Below are 22,701 nucleotides of genomic sequence, written 5' to 3'. Positions count from 1 at the left end.
CTCCATGACAAATGGGTTCTCCTATTTACATAGCTTCCTCTCTACTCCCTTTGTGCTAATGGGCTCCTCAATCTCTTTGACAGACTGTTAGAAGCAATGGCGAATTTGCCCCTCACTATGGCCTGATGGCATGATCAAGAAGCAGTTTTCAGCTTACTGAATGCACAGTGAGAAAATAAGCTACATGAAGGCAAGAATGACATCTACTTCTTTCAACAAATCTTTGTTTAATAAATGGAAAAGTAGACCACTGATGCCAACAATGGACCAAGCACATTACACACGTTACACACATTGTAAAAGTTCATTCTTCAACCATCTAAGTATTAAATGGCCCATTTTACAGATGGGGCAAAATTTAGAGAAATAACTACTATAGCAACAATCTTAAGTGGGTCAGCCTGGATTTAGGACCAAGGTCAATCTGATTAGAGAGTTTATATGTATTCTTTCATGCCAGTGTTGTTCAAATTGTAAGTTTCATACCATTATAGACTGTGAAATAAAGCTGGGAGGTCATTTTTCTAATTATAATGGAATGGAATGGAAAGGGATTGAAAATATGAAAGTTAATTATATGTAATGAGGTTAAGGTGTTGTTTGATGAAACTTTTGTTTCTCTTTGTGTATATGTTTGTTGTTCTAATGAAAAATATATATTTTCCCTGTGGGTTAAAAATATTTGAAAAACACTGCCTTACTATTGTAATTCTACTATTATCTTCTACTGGCTAAAATATTTGATTGGCATTCTCAAAATAACTCCTTTTCTTAAATTGGAAGTTTGTTCTTTCACTAATGTAGCCTATTTATCACTTTATCCATCTGGTATGCCTCTCTATGCTGATACCAAATCTGGGGAAAGCTGAGGAATATTTCTAAAAAGAGGTTGCCAAAGGGGCGCCTGGGTGGCTCAGTCGTTAAGCGTCTGCCTTCGGCTCAGGTCATGATCCCAGCGTCCTGGGATCGAGCCCCGCATCGGGCTCCCCGCTCCGCAGGAAGCCTGCTTCTCCCTCTGCCACTCCGCCTGCTTGTGTTCCCTCTCTCGCTGTGTCTCTCTCTGTCAAATAAATAAATAAAATCTTTAAAAAAAAATAAAATAAAATAAAAATAAATAAATAAATAAAAAGAGGTTGCCATGGATACCTACCAGGTTTGAGAACTGGGAATATTGGTGTTGCACACATACGTATTAGAAGTCCAGCATTCTCAACTTCTGCGGATGTGACTTATGTTTTAAAGGAAGCATTATCCCTACCACCCCAGGCTCCAGTCTTATTTCCCAAAGAGAACCATGATGAGTCATCTATCACCAGAACTTAACAGGGAGTCAAACAGCAGAGGAGAAGTGTGTGTTTTATAGCATCCCAGCTCCATCATCAGAGTGTGGCAGGATGGGTTTCTACCTGAAAGTAATGTAAGTATCTCACTACAAATTACATTACAAATTACCAATGTTCTCTTGTAGAACTTTATTTTTTTTAATTTTTTTTTTGATTTTTTAAATTTTATTTTATCATGTTATATTAATCACCATACATCATTAGTTTTTGATGTAGTGATCCATGATTCATTGTTTGTGTATAACACCCAGTGCTCCATTCAATACGTGCCCCCCTTAATACCCATCAGCCGGCTAACCCATCCCCCACCCCCCTCCCCTCTAGAACCCTCAGTTTGTTTCTCAGAATCCACAGTCTCTCATTGTTCGTCTCTCCCTCCGATTTCCTCCCTTCATTTTTCCCTTCCTACTATCTTCTCTCTTTTTTTTTAAACATATAATGTATTATTTGTTTGGAGGTACAGGTCTGTGATTCATCTAGAACTTTATTTTTAATTATGTTAAAAGTGAAATTTGTATTGGGATAAAGGGTAAGAAAGAGATCAAATTTTATTTTAAGAAAGACAAACCAATTTTCACGGTACTTTTTTTTTTCTTTTTTTTTTCAATTCTTTTTTTTTTTTTTTAATTTTATTATGTTATGTTAGTCACCATACTTCATGGTACTTTTTATTAAATAACCTAACATTTCTCACTGACTTGAAATCCTTCCTTTGATATGTATTCAATTCCCATGTGCATTTTGGATAATTTCTAGACAATAATTTCTAGATAATTTCATTTTCTATCAACTAGAACATGTTATTGTAAGAATGTCATTTTGATAAAAGAGTTAGTTATTGCTTTCACAATTATTTGAGTTCTTTCACACTGACTTGAATCCAAAAACAAATGGAAGGTTTTAGGAATTAGGGAGTGTCTTCTCTGATGGTCTTACTCAGAAGTGACCCTTTAAAAATTTAATTCCTATAGTACTCTACTGATTTTTCTTACAGACCTTTCACTTACTGCTTTGTAGTTTTCCTTTTGTGTATGATATTGTATTTGAACAGGAAGGCTATGGGATGGCTTGCCCCATCTTCATTTCCTTAAATAAACATTTTCTTGAGATGCTACTATATATGAGCATTGTTCTAAAGACTGGGGACACAGCAGTAAATATTTCAGATGGGTCTTTCACAGTAATGGGTGTTAGTAAAAAGTGACACAATTCAGGTGTATCAAGGGCTATGATGGAAATAACCAGGACAGAGAATGACGGAGGTAGGAAGAGGTGTGACTGAACTGTCAGACAATGACTCTCTGAGGAGGTGACATGTGAATTGATGTCTAAGGACTATGAAGGGAGTCATCATGTTCCTGTTCCTTCAATGTCCAGGGCTGTGCTTGCCATGTACTGTGTCTTGATAGACACTTCCTGAATGAACGAATCAATCGATGATGGCCAGAGGTTCTGGCCTTGGCTGCGGGAAGCACTTGAGTTTATGTTGCCTTTTAAAAAGTTCTATTACAGGGGCGCCTGAGTGGCTCAGTCGTTAAGCGTCTGCCTTCGGCTCAGGTCATGATCCCAGGGTCCTGGGATCGAGCCCCGCATCGGGCTCCCTGCTCTACGGGAAGCCTGCTTCTCCCTCTCCCACTCCCCCTGCTTGTGTTCCCTCTCTCGCTGTGTCTCTCCCTGTCAAATAAATAAATAAAATCTTTAAAAAAATAAAAAAAAAAAAAAAAAAAATAAAAAGTTCTATTACAAGGACTGTTTAGACAAGTTCTATGATAGGTTTTTACTTTGGGGAGGAAAGAGATTTTCTTTCAGTTTTTATTCATCATTTATTGCAACAGCTCTTTTGCAATGACTGATTTCAACATTTCTCTCTGGGCTTCTAAACTACCCTGGTCCTGAACAAGCCTGAGCAAGTTTCCAAAAACAGGGTTTTTCCTTCAGCCCTACCTCCCAATCTGCCACGAGGAAGTCTTGCATATCAATACCTCTGTGGGGCACAGAATGGAAGTGACAAGGAACTGAAAGCAAACCCAGTGGGCCCAGGTGATGAATTTTCAGAATCCTGCTGCTCCCAAAACACATCCTGCAGATCATAAAAGCTCATGCTTAGACATGGTCTCTGATGCCTGATTTGCAGTGGATTATACATGAACCCCATCTTGTGCTTCTCCAAAAATATTTCCACTGTATAATTTTTAAGGCAAAGAAATCCAAACACACTTAAACTTCCTTTTCAATGATTAGTTGAGTAGCAAAATAAACAGTGGGAAAAAATCAGAATGGATGAAATGATGAAGTTTGAGTCACAGACCAGTTTCTCCTGTTTGTTTTTAAGATTGAAAGCCATCAGCTTTCTGGTTGTTGTTAGTTTCCTTTTTATGATTGCTGAACTCTATTAGAATTAGAATTATAAATACTTGATATGAATTTCTCTCTTTGATCTGTCCTACTTGTCAATCAACAGTCTTTTAAACTCTAGATTCTTTTTCATTCTTGACATTTGCCATTGTTCTCTGCCCTGAATACCTCACCTGCTGTTCTCAAGAGCTACCCAGAATCACAGAGAGTATATTACCGTATCAAGTACCATGGCTTCAGGCTCTGCCGCAGCTGCCCACTTTCTAAAAGCTCCCTTTATTCTTTGCAACTGCACTTATCCAATTCAGACTGACAAATATCAGTTCTTCCCCCCTTACTTTTCATGCAAACAACAACAACAACAACAACAACAACAACCCACCAAAACAAAACACAACCTTGAAAGTGTAATAAATCCCTCCTTCTGCATAGTATATGTTAATACACCTTGTAATTGCCTTTCCCTGTTGGTTTTAGTCCTCTGCCCTTTTATTCTTTTCTTCTGTACTCTGGCTTCCTCAGCATTACTATTCCCAGACTTAAAATCCAAGTTGTAAATGCAGAAAACATGCCCACCCATTTAGGACAAACTGAATATCTTGCATTAAAGAGGCCATAGCACCACATCTGGTAGTACTGCTCACTAAAAGTACCCATTGCTTGGTTCATGAGAAAGCAGCAGGTCTTAGATTCAAGAATAATGATTTAGGAGTTGGAGAGCACACTGTGGGACTTGGGGGAAGTGAGTTGCAAGGTATTATATGGTGTACACACACACACACACGGTATATGTATGTATGTATTATATTTTCCTACTAGCCACTGTACTTAACCACATGGAGAAATCTAGAGTCAGCCAGCTACTGGAGCAGTCTCACTAGTATATGATTTTGTGCTGCTTCTCTGTTCACTTGCCAATTTTAAATAAGAATAGCCACAGTATTAGGAATAGCCATATTTTACTGTGCACAATTAACATTTGAAGAGAGTGGCCTTGGGAGTTCATTTAAGGCAAATGTAAAGACTACCCAGTCTCTACCGAGTGGAATGTATGAACTGTAAGAGCTCTTCTCTTGATATAGGCCATTAGACAAGAAGGAAACCTTTCCTTACAAAGAAACTGTGTAGTTACTCTTAAGCCATTTTTGTTGTTTTATAAAACAATTCAAAAGACTATTAAATTCTTACAGAGCCATGGGCACTAGGGCCCCTTTACTAATGGGAATGGGGCCTTTCTCCAACCTCAGGTATTCTAGGAGTAGAGAGGACCTTAGTAAGGACTTAGCAAGACTGTGGTAAGGAATTTGAAAGGATCCTTTCTGTGGCAGGCAGTATACAATGACTAATTCTTTCCTACTCAGAGAGGTCCATGGACCAGAAGCATCAGCATCACTGGTTACAAATGCAGCATATCAGACCTCAACCATCTACTGCACCAGAATTTATATTTTCACAAGCTCTCCAGGTGATTCATACGCACTTGAGAGTTTCAGGGGCCCTGATCTAACCTTCATTTTCCTGAAGAATAAACTAGTGCTCAAAGAAATGAGTTGCTTAAGGTCACTGAATCTGTAGTTGGGAGAACTAGGGCCACACTACGTGAGTCACGATGTCCCTCCTGGACAATCGTCTTTTCTCTCAGGTGTCTGGTTCCTTCACTGAGGCCTGGGCTGGCCCTTTCTCTCCAGGGAGCTTTAGACCTAACCATCTCCTCCATCAGGACTTTCTCCAATGGCAGAAGTGTTCTGTATCTGCACTGTCCACTGGGTACTCATGCCTACTGAGCCCTGGAAATGGGGCTGGAGTTCCCAGAGAGCTGGAAGAGGGCAAGTGGGGAAGAATGAGGCCTCCAAACACTAGGGCACACTGACCACTAAGGTTTAATGAGGAACAGGAGCTTCTGATAAAGTTAGTTACATCTGTTGCCATTTTCAGGGAAGACGGCACTAGAAAAAAACTTCGGATGGTCATTTAAAAACTGAAAAAAAGCAAAGAGCCTTTAGGGTCACCAGGGCAGCTAACATTTCTTTTGGAAAGGTATAAATAAGCCAATAAGCTACTGTTTCTTAGGCAAATGCCATGTCTCTGTTATGTCTGTTCTGAGGATTTTCCAGAAAGATGAACAGTCTGCTACTACTTATGATTCTCCTGGCCACCAGCAAGTGAAGCTTTAAACTGCCTAACTTGAAAACACACATTGCAAAATGTTTCAGAAAGAATCATATAGACCTACCTAGCTACCATTTGGTGGCCAAAATTTCCCCAATTCTGCATTGTTGCCTGTTTCCATGCATTCTAGAATATGATTTTGTAGTTCTTCCTATCAAGAGGTGAAGTCTACTTCCTCACCTATAAATGTGCACTGACCTTATGGTTTACTTTGGTCAGGAAAATGCCGTGCAAATGACAATGTGTCAGTTCTGAGCCTAGACTCAAAAGGTCTTGCATTGTCCCATTCTCTTACTTGGAAACTTCCACTGACGTGAATAAGCCTGGAGCAGTCGGCTAGAAGATCGGAGACCCCAGCCACTGGAGAGAGGCCCTGGGCCATTCTATTTGTCCCAGCGGAGGCCAACACAGACCAGCCACCCCCAGCTACACACCAGCTCACTACAGGAGAGTAGCCGCAATGAACCAAGCACAGGCCATGTCAGCCAAGTTGCCTAGGCCACGGACAGGTTTGTGAAAAAAAAAATGGTGGTTGTTTTAAGCAACCAAGTTTGGGGGGCGATTTGTTACTACAATGTCATGACAACAGATCACTGTTATACCAACGTTATCATGTTTAACATTTGTTGATGTTACTTAACGTAACATTCCAACATCTTGGAATCAGAGTAGGTCAGAGAAGGAAGGGACATTAGCACTAGTCCTGAGCTATAGACAGTATTACATTTGAGGAATCGGAGGCCTAGTGGAGGGAAATAAATAACCTTGCATCAGACAGCCAGTGAGGAGCAGCACTGGACACAGGCCTCCTGTCTCCAAGGTCTTCAAGTGCTCAGGCTGTTCTTCCACGAACATGCTCGGAGATTTGCTTGTCTGCCAACCAGCAAGCCTTTAAAAACACAGCTTTAAAAAAGGAGATTACATTTACAGAGACCAGTGCTTTCAAATTTACACTCTGATTTTTTCAATTCTAAAGGCTCACTCAATTCTTTGCTAAAAAGAATCTTTGAGGTGCCTGGGTGGCTCAGTTGTTAAGCGTCTGCCCTCGGCTCAGGTCATGATCCCAGGGTGCTGGGATCGAGCCCCACATTGGCTCCCTGCTCAGCGGGGAGTCTGCTTCTCCCCCTGCTTGTGTTCCCACTCTCACTGTCTCTCTCTCTCTCTGTCAAATAAATAAATAAAAAATCTTTAAAAAACAAAAAAGGAATCCTAAGTTTGCCATTTATCTTTTATGAAAGAAAAGATTAGTGGATAGCCTTTTCAGTCACCATAGTACTGCTTATTTAACCAACCATTACCATATCTATTTGTAATTTGTCAAAAATTGTGCATGTTATAATAAAAAAGCCTTCTTGAATTTAGCATATTTTCTACTCGGGAGTGTATTACTTCCTTAGCAGGTTAGTGACTAAGATTGCTTGCTTACTTTTCTTTTTTAAGCTCTGGTGATCATTCTTTTCATCTCAGGGTTCATAACATATTTTCATGTAAATTATCTAATTTGAATTTCCTATTAACCTTTTTTTTTTTTTAAGTAGGCTCCACGCTGGGCGTGGAGCCCAATGCAGGGCTTGAACTCACGACCCTGGATCAAGACCTGAGCTTAGATCAAGAGTTGGTTGCTTAACTGAATGAGCCCCCCAGGTGCTCCCCTATTAACCCATTTTTATCTCCAGGAGGAAAACTGAGGCTTATGGCAGTTTTATGATTTACCAGGTCCTGTGGACTGCAGGGAGAAGGACTAGGTCATGCTTTGAGAATTTTATTCAACTGTGTGATTTCTTTCAATGATGTCAACTCGCCAGTTTATAATCTGCATCTGTTGGATTTGTGTAGGGGCCAATCATGCCCAATATCTCCTTTCTTACTGAAATACACTGGTCCAAAGCTGCTTCCTAAGGGAACAGGCCTGGGCTCCTCTTGGCAGAGGGGTCTTCCATGAGGGGTAATCTCCCACAATGGGCCAGAATTCGAACTGGGACATACGAAGAGACAGGGGTCTGCCAGTCTAAAGAAAGTGAAAGGTAAAACTGGAAGAGACATAATACCCAACCCCTGGTTCTACTCTGTTCCAGGGTGGTGGGGATATGTCTGTCTCCAGTTCTAATCCACTTGTGCCCTTAATTTATTTTCCTTAACAGGACTTGAGTCCAATTCAAGCAATCACCTTTACTTTGACATTTCGAATTTTTCAGTGTCTTCAACAAGCAAAATTAGTCTATCAAATAGTGACTTGCTACCAAGTACTATTATCACCATTTCACAAGAGAGAAAATTACAGCCTTGAAGGAAGGTTAAGTTACTTGCTCAAGGTCATACAGCAAGGTTACAAAATTTAAACTCAGCTCTCCTGCTTCCCAGTCCTAGGATCTTTAGGGTTTTCTCAAAACTGAAATTGGACATCTTTAGTAAGATACACACAGTGTGTCTTTTTTAATACACTTCATTGAAAAATGTGTAACAATCTCCTCCGGGAGTATGTCAGAGGAGAGTTTAAGGGAACCTCAGAGAGCTGCTCAAAAAATCCTAACTGCCAACAGTCAGTTGATATTTCAAGGCAGGATACATATCACTTCACACTGTCTCTATCACACTGGTCTCTTGCCTTCTTGAAGGCTATATCCAACAACACTCAACACTTTAGTTAAGAATGACAATTCCAGGGGTACCTGGGTAGTTCAGTGGGTTAAGTGTCTGCCTTCAGCTCAGGTCACGATCCCAGGGTCTTGAGATTGAGCCCTGCGTTGGGCTCCCTGCTCAGAGGTGAGCCTGCTCTCCTGACCCCCTGCTCGCGCACTCTCTCTCAAATAAATAAATTTTTTAAAAAATCTTAAAAAAAAAGAATGACAATTCCATTATTCAAGTTTTACAAAGTTCTTATTGTTATTTCTCCAAAGAGAACATAAAACCTTCATGCAAATACAGAGTTGAGACTCTGCTCCAAAAGCATGGTAAGTCTGAAGTGAGGATGCAGCCTGGCTGTATTTCATATTTATGAAACCCTCCATGAGATGCTGAGTAGATTGGTATATGGTTCTTCAAATACTAGGGACCACTGAACATTTTTGATGAGGCAAAAGAGGGGGAAAGTAATGGCTTTGAGACACTGATGGAGGCTCCCACCTGCTATAGACATTCACTGCCTTCTTGGCACCACAGCTGCTCCTAGTCAGTAACTGAGTATGGTAGGAATACTAAGATAGGCCCAATTCTGGAGGGAAATGAGACTCCTGTGATAACCTTACTGAAACCTTCCTAGACTGCACGGTGGTCTTGGATGCTTCCTCCCACCCTTCCTTTCTCCCTTTTCTCCTCCACAGGAGGCAGACCTGCATCTTGGTCTGACAGCTCTCCCAGCCTTCCCTGGCTCACTCCCCATTCTCTCTCAAGCATTTCCTCTAATACCCTCACATGGTTAATCGCATCTTGGTATCCACTTCTGGGAGGACTTGGACAAGGAAGCAGATGAGTTTTATATACTTAAGTCAACAGCTGCTATATATGTAAATAACTCTGAAACTAAAATAAATTTTAAAATTATTACACCCTCTGATAATGGTTCCAGTACCAGATCTTGATCAGATACCAGCTTTCCCCATATTTATCCTATCTCATAAAAAATATAAGATGAGCCTAGGCATGGTGGCTGACCTAGACTGATGAGCCAGCCTTTTGCAGTACAAATAATGGGCAAGATAAAACAGTGTTGTTTCCACTGAAACATCTTGTCCAGAAGGCTTTATCATCATCATCATCATCATCATCATCATCATCATCATCATCATCATGAGAAGTCTTTTTCTATACCTAGAGCCTCAAGGAAATCATGGCAGAAGCAGTCAGTTTTAAACCCAGGGCACTGAATAAAAATTTGGGAAAAATGCCTCACTCATACCCAAAGAACAAAACCCCCTCCTCCCTTCTGCTGGCTTCTAATCTGAGTTGAACAGAAATGGAGCAGGAAAACCAGAAAGAACTCTTTTTCTTTTTTCTTCACTGTTGACAATATGGTAATTGTTCTACTTGTCTTCCAGCAAGAACACAGTCTGTAACTCACTTAAGTCCAGTATATCCCAGATCTTGGTTAAGTGACCCTGTAAATGGCATAATATTAATGCCTGAAACTTTTATTCCTTTTTCTTTGCTTCAAAATACAATGCAAAGTCAGTGCAATCTGGACTTTTCTATTTTTCCAATAATTTATTTGTATTTTGCCTGATTCTACCACCTATATAATCACTTCGCCAGAGTGCAGATTGGGCATAAGGTATGCTCTAGGCTTAAGCATTGTTTCCCAAACTTTAGCAAGCATGCTAATATCCCAAAGATCTTGTTAAAATACAAATGCCAAGGCAGTAGCTTGTTGGTTAGGGGATCCTATATTCTAACAAAGAAAAAGGAATGAATTGGTGCTGTTGGTCCAAGACCCTAAAGCCATGCAAACTTTAGTATGCCTCAAAATCACCTGGAAAGGTTATTAAAACACAGATCCCTGGGCCCTATCCCAGAAATCTTGATGTAGTAGGTCTGGGGGGTTGGGAGGACATTTGAGATTCTGCATTTGTAATAAACTCCCATATGATGTCAGTGCTGTTGGTCCCTGGACCATATTTTTGAGCAGCAATAGTTTAGTGAGCATATCAAATGGAAAAGTCTCATAAAACCTGACTTTTTTCTGCTATTTGATTGGCATGGGTTAATGAATTTGGAAAACTGCTGAGTATTTTTGCTTGGGGCAGATTCATTCTGCTTTCAACTTAACCTTATGATATAAGGGTAAACGCAAAGAACTAAAAGCTGCATGGGTCCCGGATGTGAAGGAAAATCTCGGAAGAGAGTAGACAGCATAGGTTTTACATCAGGTGACCCTGACTCACCATAAACTACGATCCCCACTTTGAACATTTTTCATCATAAATAAGACTCCCTACCTTTTTCATCATAAATAAGACTCCCTCTGCAATACCTAAGTTCCATAACTTGTATTTTACCTCTGCTTTAAGACTGACTCCAAGGCTGCCAAAACATGAACACGGGGCTCAAAAACACTGATAGCTACCTGGCACTGGGCCCATGAAAATTCTGATAATGGTCAAGATCCATTTCGTAAGAGAGAGACTTCATATTAAGTACTGGACAACTCCCCATCTCTGCATAATACAGTTAACTCTATATCCTCCACATGTCCTGTGTGCTAGGGGCTAGGATTAGTCCCTTACATGCAGTCTCATATAAATCTTATAACAACCCAATTAGCAGATGAGAGAGCAGAGATGATAAACCACTGGATCACAGGCCTATTTGTCCAAAACCTGTGCTCTAGATCCTTGCTACTAAAAGCATGGCCCATGGACCAGCAGCATCAGCATCACTTAGGAGCTATTAAAATATGTTGCATGTGAGGCCCCACTGCTGACCTATTTGACCAGAGTCTTCATTTTAACAAAATGCCAGGTGATTCCTGTGCCTCTCAGGGTAAGGCTTGGGCCCACTCTGCCACACTGCCTCTCTCCCAAGGAAGGATTTTTTGCAAAGTCATTTTCTTTATTGGAAATGCTTCAGCACAGACCTGGTGAGACATCAAAGGCAGTCACTTTCATCACCGGCAAAGGGATGGTTTGATTGCTCTGGGAGCAGGACTACTTGGCAGCACATCAGAGTTCAGGGGAGCTACATGTGCTGACACAGGCAGTTCCTGGCTTTTCTGGGCTGGACCTGGGAGCCGATGTGCAACCATCACCAGAAGTCAATTAGATTATACAGCAGCGCCTTCCCTCCTTGCAGCCTGCTTTTACTAAGAGATTGCTCCAAAAAATCTTTAACTAGTAGTTAAATTAAGGAAGAGAAGAATCATCTATCACTTGGCTTTTGGAGAACACTACAATTCAAAACTAGTTTCTTTCCCAGGAAGAAGAGATAATAAGGGGCAGAGAAATTCAGAATCAGACCAAAGCAGGGGCTCACATTTGGGCAAATATGCAACATAGGACACTTTGTCAACCTCCCAGTATTTAGGGGATCAAAACAGCAGCCATGTGTAAGTTCACAAATCTGCAGCTGCCCAGTGGTCTGCTCACCTGGCCCAGGCTTAGCTGATCTCAAGGAAATCTCTCATGAGTCTCCTTCCAGGCCACCAGGACAGTTTCAGCTGGGGCAACTCTGCTCTGGTCCATGTGTCCCTCATCCTCCTGTAGGCTAGCCTGGACTTCTTTCCTTGGTGGTTCAGTGGAATTCCAAGAAAATGAATGGAAACACTCAAGACATCTTGAGACCTAAGCCAACCTGGTATCCTGTTACTTCCGTTGCATTCTACTGATCAAACTAAAAGGCCAGTCTATATTTAAAGGCTGGGGCAACACACTCTACCTCTTGATTGGAGGAGCAGCAAGGGCACATTGTCAAAAGGGCATGCATACAGGGTGGAGAATCAGGGCTTATTTTGTAATCTGCCACACTCCTACTAACTGCTTCTTATCTGTTCTTTTTTGAAACAGTTATTAGTACACTGATTTAAAGAGTCCATTTTGTTGTTCATGGGCTTATTGCTTTTCCTGGCTATATAGATCTGGGAGCCACAGCATGCATTTAGAGGCTCTGGTTGGCTACCTCAAAAATGCAAGCCATCAAATACAATGGAGACAGGTGGAAGAAGAAAGGCAAGAGAGCACAGAATTTTAATATGAATTAAAATCTCAATGAGATACCAACACACTGCTTAAATGTGCTGAATGAAAGAGACAATTACAAATGTTGGCAAAGATGTAGAATAACTGATGGAAAGGTATAACCGTCCAATGACTTTGGATACTGTTTTGCCATTTTTCAGTAAAACTAATGATACACATATTCCATGACCCAGTGATTCCACTCCTAGATACAGACATAGCATAAATGTTAAAAAGTTCACCCAGAATGTTCATAGCAGATTATTTGTAATACCACCAAAGAGGAAATATCTCACATGTTCATTCAGCATAAAATTGAAAAATATATTACTGTGTGTTCTTATGACAGAATACTACATAGCAGTGAGAATCAACAGTTTACAATTACTTATAATGATACAATAAATTCCACAAACCTAAGATTGGCCAAAAGAAGTCAAAAGATGACTTGCTATGTGATTCCATCTATTTAAGTTCAAAACCAGACAAAGTAATGTATGGTACTGGAAGTAAATACAGTGGTTTTCTATGGGGGGAGGTGTGGGAGGGAACAAAGGGGATTCTGGGGTACTGGTAATGCTCAGTTTCTTGATCTGGGGGCTGCTTACATGAAGTATGCACTAAGTAAAGATTTCAGCTCTTTACAGGAAGGATAGCATGTTTTTTGGTGTATTATGCTTCAGCAAAAAGGTCTTAAGAAAAGGAGAGAGAACTCTAAAATGAGATAAATCTGAGTTCAAACCCAGTTCTACTGTTTGGATTTGAACAACATTCTTGATTTTTCTGAGCTCAGATTTCTTCATTTGCACAATGGTGATAATTTAATATTATCATCATCTTTACGAGCATTAAATTTTAAAATGTGTATAAAGCTCTCTGTGGCCCAATAAATGTTAGTTCCTCTCCCTGCTTGTTGTGGAAAATGGCTAAAATTGCATTTACTGTTCCAGATAAACAAAGTACAATGTTTCCATTAGACTACTGCACAAAATCACATTCTCAGTTTCGCTTCCACAAAAACCAAAACAGAGAGAGAGAGAGAGGGCGCTTCTGAACTCTATTTCATTATTTATAAGTGTGAATATTCTCAGTTCTAGGTGTTGTACCTTAAATGGATTATAACTTCATGTGTCATTCTATCACCACTCATGGTGCGTATTTTTCCCTTTTGGTTTTGCAGATTGTTTTGCTGTTACAACATATCTAAATTTTAAAGGATTATTAACAGCATTTGGAATAATAAGTTCCTCAAGGGATCTGACAGCACTAAAATGATTAATGAATAAATAGTACAAAACTTTACTCTGGTCAGTCTAAGGACTTTGAGCCATTCGGCCTTCCACCTCCAGCTTCAAAATGATCCTGAGGCAAAAATGACACGAGAACAACCTGTGCTGGCTTCTGACCGTTCATTCCAGAAGAGAGGAATAGTGCCTGTGGGTGGCGTCAGGCATTAGGAAATCCTGACTCCAGCTTGCTCTGTTCTTGTTCTCAAGCCCTTTGGGGCTACCTCATTAGTATGTGGAAGAGCGATTGCAAAGATGCTAGGAAAGTTGACTGCTCCCCAAAGCTGCTCTCCAGAGGGATGCTCCCATGTGCCCGTGCACACACACACAAAGCCCATGTTTAAAATCCTACATTGCTAAGACCAGTTGTTGTCAGCCAGCCAGTATTAAGACCTTCATGAAACCATGGGTTTGACAGGAAGAAAAATATTCAAATGGGCTCAATAAGATGGGGAACCTGACTTCATTTATTTCATAGTTTTACTGAGACCTCAACACTGATTTTTCATATCTTGATATAAAAGGAGACTCAAGAGTCATTTAGGGAAGGGCTAGAATAGAGAAATAGTAACTATAACCTGAAAGTGCTGTATTCAGTCTGTATTCACAACAGCCCTATAAAGTAAGCAGTTCTCAAAACCATCATTTTACAGTCCAGGAAACTGGGCCTCTGAGAGGTAGACTAATTAGAACTTTTCTTAAACACTTTGTTCAAGTCCATTAAAAAGTATTATCATAACTGGATGTTTAATATTTTGACGGGTATATTGGGACTGGGGCAAGAACAAGAGAAGCAAGCTAGGAAAGAAACAGATGTATATATAATAGATTCAGGGTTTAGTAAATCAGGAACTATGATAGAGCAATGTAGCCTGAAGTGATACGAGGTTTGAGGCTTGAGTTGGGGGAGCTTATTGACAGATAAAATGAAGTTAGAAAAGAACCGGTTGAGAAGACTAAAGATTTGGAAAAATACATGGATGTCAGGTGACAGAAGAGCATCTAACCTGTACTGTCCAACTGGTGAGCTGATAGGTATGACTTGAGCCCAGCGGTCCCTGCATAACCATGCTCATTCACCAGCAGGTAGGTACTAAAATAGAAACACTGGGTGTCAACTCTATGGGAGAGAGAATAGAAAAATAAAGAGTAAATGCTGGGGATTGAATTTGGGGAAATGTACTTGTTTGGGGGTGGAGATGGAATGAGAAGGTCTGACAAAAAGGACATGAGAACTTAAATGGTATCACATTGCTTTATTACAAAGCCCAAAGGGTTAAATCTCAAGAATGCTGCCAGTGGTCATGAATAAGGATGGAGAATTACTGATTAGCAGAGTATTTTGGTAATTTTAGAGTATTCTGCTGCTTGAGACTGTGGAATGGAGTTCTGCAGAAGATGGACTTCAGATTCTTATATAGTGCATTTTGTGAGTGTATGGAGAGTAGCTTGCTGGCTCTAAACTTCAAGTTAACTTGAGACATTAAAGGAAGAACTATAAGGCAGAAAACAAGAGGCACTTTTTTTCCCCCAGTTTGACTGATGTGTGTCTTATCTTCCTTGCTTTCCTTTCTTTTTAAGAATAGGGAAAATCTGTGCTATGGTCAGAAAGCAAAAGGAAAGACTGAATGTGCTTTTACAGAAGCAGGATATATGCTGAGGCCAGAAGTTGACAAGATGTAGACCAATGCTTCTTAAATTTGGGTATGCATAAGAATCTCTGGAAAACATGTTAAAACACAGACTCCAGGCCCCCTTTCCTGCAGATTCTCATGAAGTTGGTCTAGGGCTGGCTCTGGAATCTGCACTTCTAATAAGCAACACAGTTTGGACAGACTTTCGGTCTCCCTTTCTCTGCAGCATTCAGCTCAGAGACACGCTGGGGCTCAGTCTTCTCTTGGCTTTCTAGAACTATTGTGTTGTAATTTTCCAGCAGTGTTTCCAACATTCTCGCTTTCTGTGTCCTTTCCTTCCCAAACCATGAAATGTCTAGGACTTGGTTTTGTGAACACTTTCTCTGCCCAGCATGCATGAGTAAATAATTTATATAAATATTTCTAGACACTGATCCACTGCATTCTCCTTTCCCATACGTTATCCTTCTTGCTATCCCTTCCTGAAAAGTTCTCCCCAATTATCTATGCTTCCTACCTTGCCTGAATACTGTCCTTTATTTCCCTCCCAAATCTCAGTGTCTTTTACATAGTCTTCCCTGACTGATGTGGTGCCCCATAACTTCTTCCCCTCACAGACCAACAAAGGACTGGATACTTGTCCATTCATAACATACCAGTCCAAGATGTGCTTTCCCTGATTGAATCTGGATTTGAACAAACAAGTCCCCAAAATATTATGGGAAGAACAGAGAAACTGGACTGGTATATGAGATGATGCTAAGGAATTATTAATTTTGTTGAGTAATATAATGATATTGTGGTTATACAGAAAAATGTACTTATTTTAGAGATACATACTGAGTTTGGGGGATAGGTGGGAAATATGTCTAACTTACTATAGAAAAAAAGATGATACAAATATAGCATAACATTAAAAAGTGTTCAATCAAGGTGATGAGTGTATAAGTTCTTACTATATTATCCTCTTATCCTCTTTACTTTTCTGTATACTTAAAATTTTTCAAAAATAAATAGTAAACAAGAAAAGCAACAGTCTACTAAACATGAATTTGATGATCTAGTCCTATTTTTTAAAAACTCATTAAAATAACTATGTAATAAAGTCACTACTTATTGTTGGTTATAAGATTATTGGCTAATGTGATTCTGAACTTGTTAATTAGCCCAGACTTAATAGCTGGTCTGTTCCCTCTCTCGGAGGTACTTGATAGCTTTGGGCTTGTTTTACAGCCACTCTTTTTCCCGAGAATGGGATGAGCAGAAGTTCATTTGCAGCATGAAAGTGGCAAATGCTAGAAACGAACCCTCAAAGTTCCTTTCTCAAAAAGATGTTCTTTGCAGCCAGCATTCCAGCAGTCGTGGTTCCTTGATCCTTTGGGAGCAGCAAGAGTGGAGAAATTCCAGCTTGGGCTTGCTGGCTCTAAACTTCAAATGGCTGTAAAAATCTGGGTGCTGATTCCTGTCCAAGTGTAGGGACAGATCAGCCTCGGGACGGATGGCCTGTCTCTCTGCTGGTCACTCAGATACTGATGACTTTAGTTGAAGGGCTTTAGAGGAACATCACAGGAGAGGGAGATGACTTGACCACAGAAAAGTTAGTAAGAAAGCAGGGCTTCCAGCAGCAGGGCTTCCTGCTACCTAAGAGATCTCCTGGTTGCCTTCTCCACTGTGTGCTAGTCCCAGGAGAAGGCTAGGGTCTGGACATTCTGTGTCCCAAAACAAGCAGATGAGAGTCAATAGTGAGCTGGGCAAAGAGGACAGCTAGGGACTAAACTGGGAAACTCAGATTCCATGAGGATGGATTTGAGAAGACACCTGGAGTGAGTTACTTCTGAAGAGGAGCTTTTATCATCTGGAAGTCACAGTCCCTGAAGTGGGCACAGAAAAAGGAAGGGTGCTCTGAGGACAGGACTGAGGACATCACTTGTACAGCCTCAAGCTGTTTCCTGACAGCACCACAGAGCCTTCCATCTGAGAACAATCCTCCTGCCCCTCAAAATTGCACATTATGAGAAATTTTTCCTCCTGCACTGACAAAGCCACTTAACTTTTGAGCTGTTATTTATGAAAGAGGAAGAAGGCACAGGACCAGATGATCTCTAAACTTCTTTGTAGCTTAAATTTCTACCCATCACCTGAGAAAAGTAACAGCAGAACATTACTAATCCATTAGAGTTTCTAAGGCTGTTTACCATGCTGCTGTGAGCAATCTAAAGTAGAATTAATAAAATATGGACTTTAGTGCCATGTCCAGAGGATACTTAATTATAAGGTTATTCTATCTATTAGAGAGCTGAATATGTTCTTTGTGAAGTCTACCTTAAGATAATTCTGGCTATTCGTTTTTTATCCTTAACAGAAGGAATACTTCAGTTGAAAATAGTACCGATTTTCCAAAATAGAATTCTCTGAGCAGAGCTGATAAAAATAGAGCTAAATGCTAAAAAGAGAAATGAGATTTTGAAATGAGGAAATGAACATTCAAGGTGACAAATATTGAAGTTCCAGGCCCAAAGATGTGTCACAATTCAAAAGATTATCACATAATTACATATTATTGATTTTTACACTTTAAAAGCATGATCATTACTGAATGAATTTAGAAAATTCCTCGAAAGGACAGACCTGGAGCCGATGAGTTCTCAGATGGCTGGTTCAGGTGAGTGGGGGACATGCATGCGTGGGATGGTCCCGACCACAGAGGGAGTCATTGAGAGGTGCCAAGACTAGAAACCTGATTCTCAGTTCTCAAACCTGACTGCATACTGGACTAGGTGGAAAGGTTTAAAAAGTACGATGCTTGGCTCCTGCCCCTAGTGAGTCTGATTTAATTGCCCTGGGGTGTGGCCTGGGCATCAGGATTTTGCAAAGCTCCCCAGGTGACTCTAAGGTGCACTCAATGGTGAAAACAAGCATGTGGAGGCCCGGGATCTCTTCCAGCTGGAGAATTTGCCTTCCTGGACCAGGCCCCATCCCTGCCCTTGAGGAGCTCTCTAATTGCTTTACTATTTCCCTTCTCTTGCCTCTTAGCATTTGCTCTACTTAGAAATTTTTGTCCTTCTTCCTTGAAAGTGAACTAACCACAACAAACAAAAGGAAATAAGCAATTATTACATCCAGGCAGCAACCAACTACTACCAATGATAGATATCTTAGTTTATGTAAGTAGCTCTGTAAATAAATGCTGTATTAAAATCTGATGGAATGCCCTTCCCCCACTATGAGAACAAAAACTCATCCACACATTGGCCTGTTGTCTGATATGTGAGTCAACTTTGACTCCCAGAGTTTGTTAGTGTCTGATGGAAGCCATTAGAGGCCACGTTATATTCCAGCCTTTTTTTTTTTTTTTGAAAGGCAAGGCTTTTGTCACAAAATTTATAAACAAGGGGTCAGCAAACTAGAGATCCATGAGCCAAATCCAGCCTGCTACCTACTTTGTTAATAAAGTTTCACTGGAACACAGCCGTGCTCATTCATTCACTTTTGTGCTGCTTTTGCACAACAGAGTAGTTGTGACAGAGACTATATGACCTAAAATGCAAATAATGTTTACTGTCTGGTCCTTTACAAATGATGTTTGCCAACCCAAGTGATACAGGCATTTCTAGGCTTCCATGTCAGTATTTGCCTATTGTGGTGGGTTTTAAAAATATGGCCAGTTCTTAACTCCTCCCTAAATTCATCTCCTGTTCAATGTGACTGCAGCTGCCCCCGATGAGAATGGAACCCATTTCACCGGACCGCTGAGTCTGGGCTGGTTTTGTGAGTTGTTTTGACCCACAGAATGCTGTGGAAGGGACACCGTACCCATCCCTGAGCCTAGTCTTCAAGAGCCATTGCACACTTCTGCTTGCTGTATTGGAACCCAACCTATGTGAATAAGCCTCAGGGATGGCAAGAAACACACACAGTCCAGTTTACCCCGTTGCCTCAGCTAAAAGCCAGCCAACCTCCAGAGGCAGAGTTGCCCTACTAAAACTAGTACTCACATGAGCCCAGCACAAATGGCCCATCTGCAGATTCATGGGCTAAATAAATGTCTGTGGTGTTTTAATCCATTATATTTTGGAGTGGTCTGTTACACAACAAAAGCTAACAGGTACACCTATCGTAAGGAATTAGGCCTATAGGTTCTGTGATAGGATTTCCTTCTTTCCTCTCTGTTTTCAAAGCCAGACTATCTCAGTATTGTCCACAGGCTCCAATCAGAAAAACTGAAGAAGGGAACCACTTATGGAAAAGAAAAACATTATGCTTCCATGGCACTTTCTCCAAACACTAAGAAAACAAACACAAAAATATCAATTGGCTTTCAAACAGGAATAACAAATCTGTAAGGACCCACATATATTCTGATAGTTTCTTTAGGTAATACACATACATATGTATGTATTTGCCTGGGGTAGTACCAAACCGGTAACCTCCACCTTTGCACAAGATATTCCTTCTGCCTAAAAGCCTCTTAACCCAGATGTTTTATGGAGTATTTGGGTCTCAGTTAAGTGTCAATTCCTCATTGAAGCCCAACCTAATGAGCCAATTTACAATAGCCCCCTAAGATCTATCACACTACCATCATTTTATTTTCTTGCTAGTACTCTTGCTATATCATATTCAATTGATGTGTTTTCTTCTTTGTAGTCTGTCTCTCCCCACAGGAATTTACTCCATGACAAATTAGGGATTTCTTGCTTCTTATTTTGTGCTGTACCCACAGTACTTAGAAAAGCACCCAGCACATGGTAAATCTGGATTGGTAGATCTTCAACGAATGGTCTATTTTTGCTTCTCACAGGGCTAAAATAATTTTTATCTACAAAGTATCCCATGTCAATGACTAAATCGAAGCAGCTGATTTTTGAGCAAATGAAAAAAGCAAAAGTGTAAGATTTTTAGTGGCCTAATACTTTCAGGAACAAATTATACAAAACCCTTTGTTATTCTTCATCTCTTTCCATGTCCACAATTTTTACCATCACACTAAGTGACCGTGTCTCACCGTCACCAGTGCTAGCCACACTTCATAATAAAGCAGGTTGCTATTTTTGTGTGGGAAACAGACACAGATGAAGTTTTCCATTCCATAAGACCCATAACAAACTGCAGCCCAATATCTCAGCAGAACCCAAGGGTTTAGAAGGCCTAAAATCCACAAGCATGGAATGATACCCAATTAACAGAGATTAAAGTCCAAATATGACTCACACATGTATTGGAGATGCCAGGCAATGTCAAACAGTATCCAATCTTGTTTTGCAACCGGTTTAATGTTCTGTGCATTGCGGGGGCTGGAGACTGAGTCCCACTCTAAAAAGAAACATATAAGATACTCTGCTTCCCATCAAGAAGTGTAATGAGTAGGTTTCACCTATGCTCTCCCGCCCCAAATGATTGAACTGGCATTAGTGCCAAAAAATTGGAAATGTCTTAACATGCATTAATTGCTTAATGGTTGTACTGTCTGCTTGAAAAGGGCGGGGTGGTATTTAAGTTGCCTAATGACTTTACATTTTCCCATGGCAAAATACTTGTAATTTGGTTATGCTATAATTAAAGAGTTACATAAACAAGGCCTTTGGAAACCAATGCTGGCTTCCTTGGGAGAGGGATTTTGGTCAGCTCCAGCTGGTATATTCAGGCCCTTCTGAAGGTGAAAACCACCACCCAGCCATACCTCCCTTTCCCATTCAGAAGTCCACCCTGTTTTCATCCCTGCCTTTTTGTGTGCTCTGCTGAGTATAGGTTAAAGTGGTAAGGGAGGTAGCAGAGGGAAGATTTTAAAAATAAACAACTTTAGTTTTTAGAAACAATTTCAAAACAAGCTGAAATATAAGTAATAGTGATAAGCAGGATAAACTTAGAAGAGCCTAGTTACCTTGAAGCCAGACAGCCTAGCGATGAGAAACCCTGAGGGCAGAGTAGGATGTGTCTTGTAAAAGCAGTTGATCAAATGTTTATTGCTGTAGAAGGAAGAGCCTTTGAACTCATGTGGTTTGCTTGCATGTACCCCAGAAACGATGTCCTCCAGGAGCACAGATGTTAAATTTCTTACCTAGAGGTCTCTTGCAGTGGGAAAAAGAATTCTTGGCAGTCAAGGGAGACCTTGAGCAGGGAAGATGGCATTCTACCTCCCAAAGATAGTGCACCAGTCAGGAAAATTTATAACAAAACCCAGGGGATGGCCTCAGATTTACATCGAATCCTTATCCTTGGGATTCACGAGGTCCTTTTTTTATTATTATTTTTTTTTTACCTTTTTAGATCCCTTACTGCAATCCTCTCAGTTTATATACCTTTACAAAGAAGTTGGGAACAAGTGAGAGCAGGTGTCAGCTTATTTAACTTAAAAATGACTTTCAGAGTATATTTTCTTTTAATTTCCTACATTTCAACCTTCTGTATATTGTCATCTCTGCTAAGTTTAGTGGTGAGTCATTTGTCACATTCATTGATCCAAGTTTCCCACTGAGAATTCATAACCTATTCTTAAATAAAAACAAGTAGCAAATGAAAATTTATTTTTCTTAGATACTTGCACCTCTTCAGCTTTCAAACATTTGAAATTAAATCTTATGAACTTTTCATTTACTAAATAGCTAAAGCTAACGAACTGAATGAGCTGCAATCAGCGCACTTTTCAATTAGACTTACTGGCAATTCTTCCAAGGCTGGAACGTGAAGACAGACCGCCTAGGGGCCTCGCCTTGTATACTGTGGTGGACTGAAGGCACTTCTGGTCCTATTCATAACTTCCCTGCAGCCAAGCTCTTTGCATTAAGACCCTGAAACTCTTCCCAATGAGGCGGAGGGTCTATTCCCTCTCCAACTGAATTGGGACTGCCTGGTGACTTGTTTTTGTCAACAGAATGTGGGAGAGCAAGGCCTTGCATGCTTCCCTTCTCTCTCTCAGAAACTTCAGCAGCCTCCATGTGAGCCAGCCCGGGCTAGCCTTTTGGAGGGTGAGAGGCACTTGGAGAAGATTTCAGTAGTCTCAGCCAAAGCCAACATAGACCAGCCTCAAGTCAGCCGGCCCCCACACATCTGGGAGAGCCCAGGGAAGAGCAGCAGAGCTGTCTCCCAACCCCCAGCTGACCACAGATTCAAAAACAAGCTCATCCAAGGCCAGCAGAACCACCTGCTGGCATGTTGTGATATTGTGATTTATAATAAGAAATACATACTTTGTCTTCACCTCAGTTTCTGGCACAGAGCTCCTAAAGCCACTGGAATTTCCTAAGTGATG

The 22,701-nt window shown here is 40.6% G+C and overlaps 1 long non-coding RNA gene across 1 annotated transcript in view; it reads right to left on the bottom strand.

Moving 5' to 3' along the window:
- Positions 1-18,206, bottom strand: part of LOC144379377 (uncharacterized) — a 264,902-nt gene extending 246,696 nt beyond the window's left edge. Inside the window, exon 1 of the long non-coding RNA XR_013442210.1 lies at positions 18,081-18,206. This is a non-coding gene — a long non-coding RNA (uncharacterized LOC144379377). The remainder of the gene's footprint in view (positions 1-18,080) is intronic.
- Between the last annotated feature and the right edge of the window lie 4,495 nt (positions 18,207-22,701).

The sequence above is a fragment of the Halichoerus grypus genome, chromosome 10 (assembly GCF_964656455.1).
Source record: "Halichoerus grypus chromosome 10, mHalGry1.hap1.1, whole genome shotgun sequence".
Lineage (NCBI taxonomy): Eukaryota > Metazoa > Chordata > Mammalia > Carnivora > Phocidae > Halichoerus > Halichoerus grypus.
Note: the sequence above shows the minus strand (reverse complement) of the source record. Positions and strands in the feature narration are given on the sequence as shown.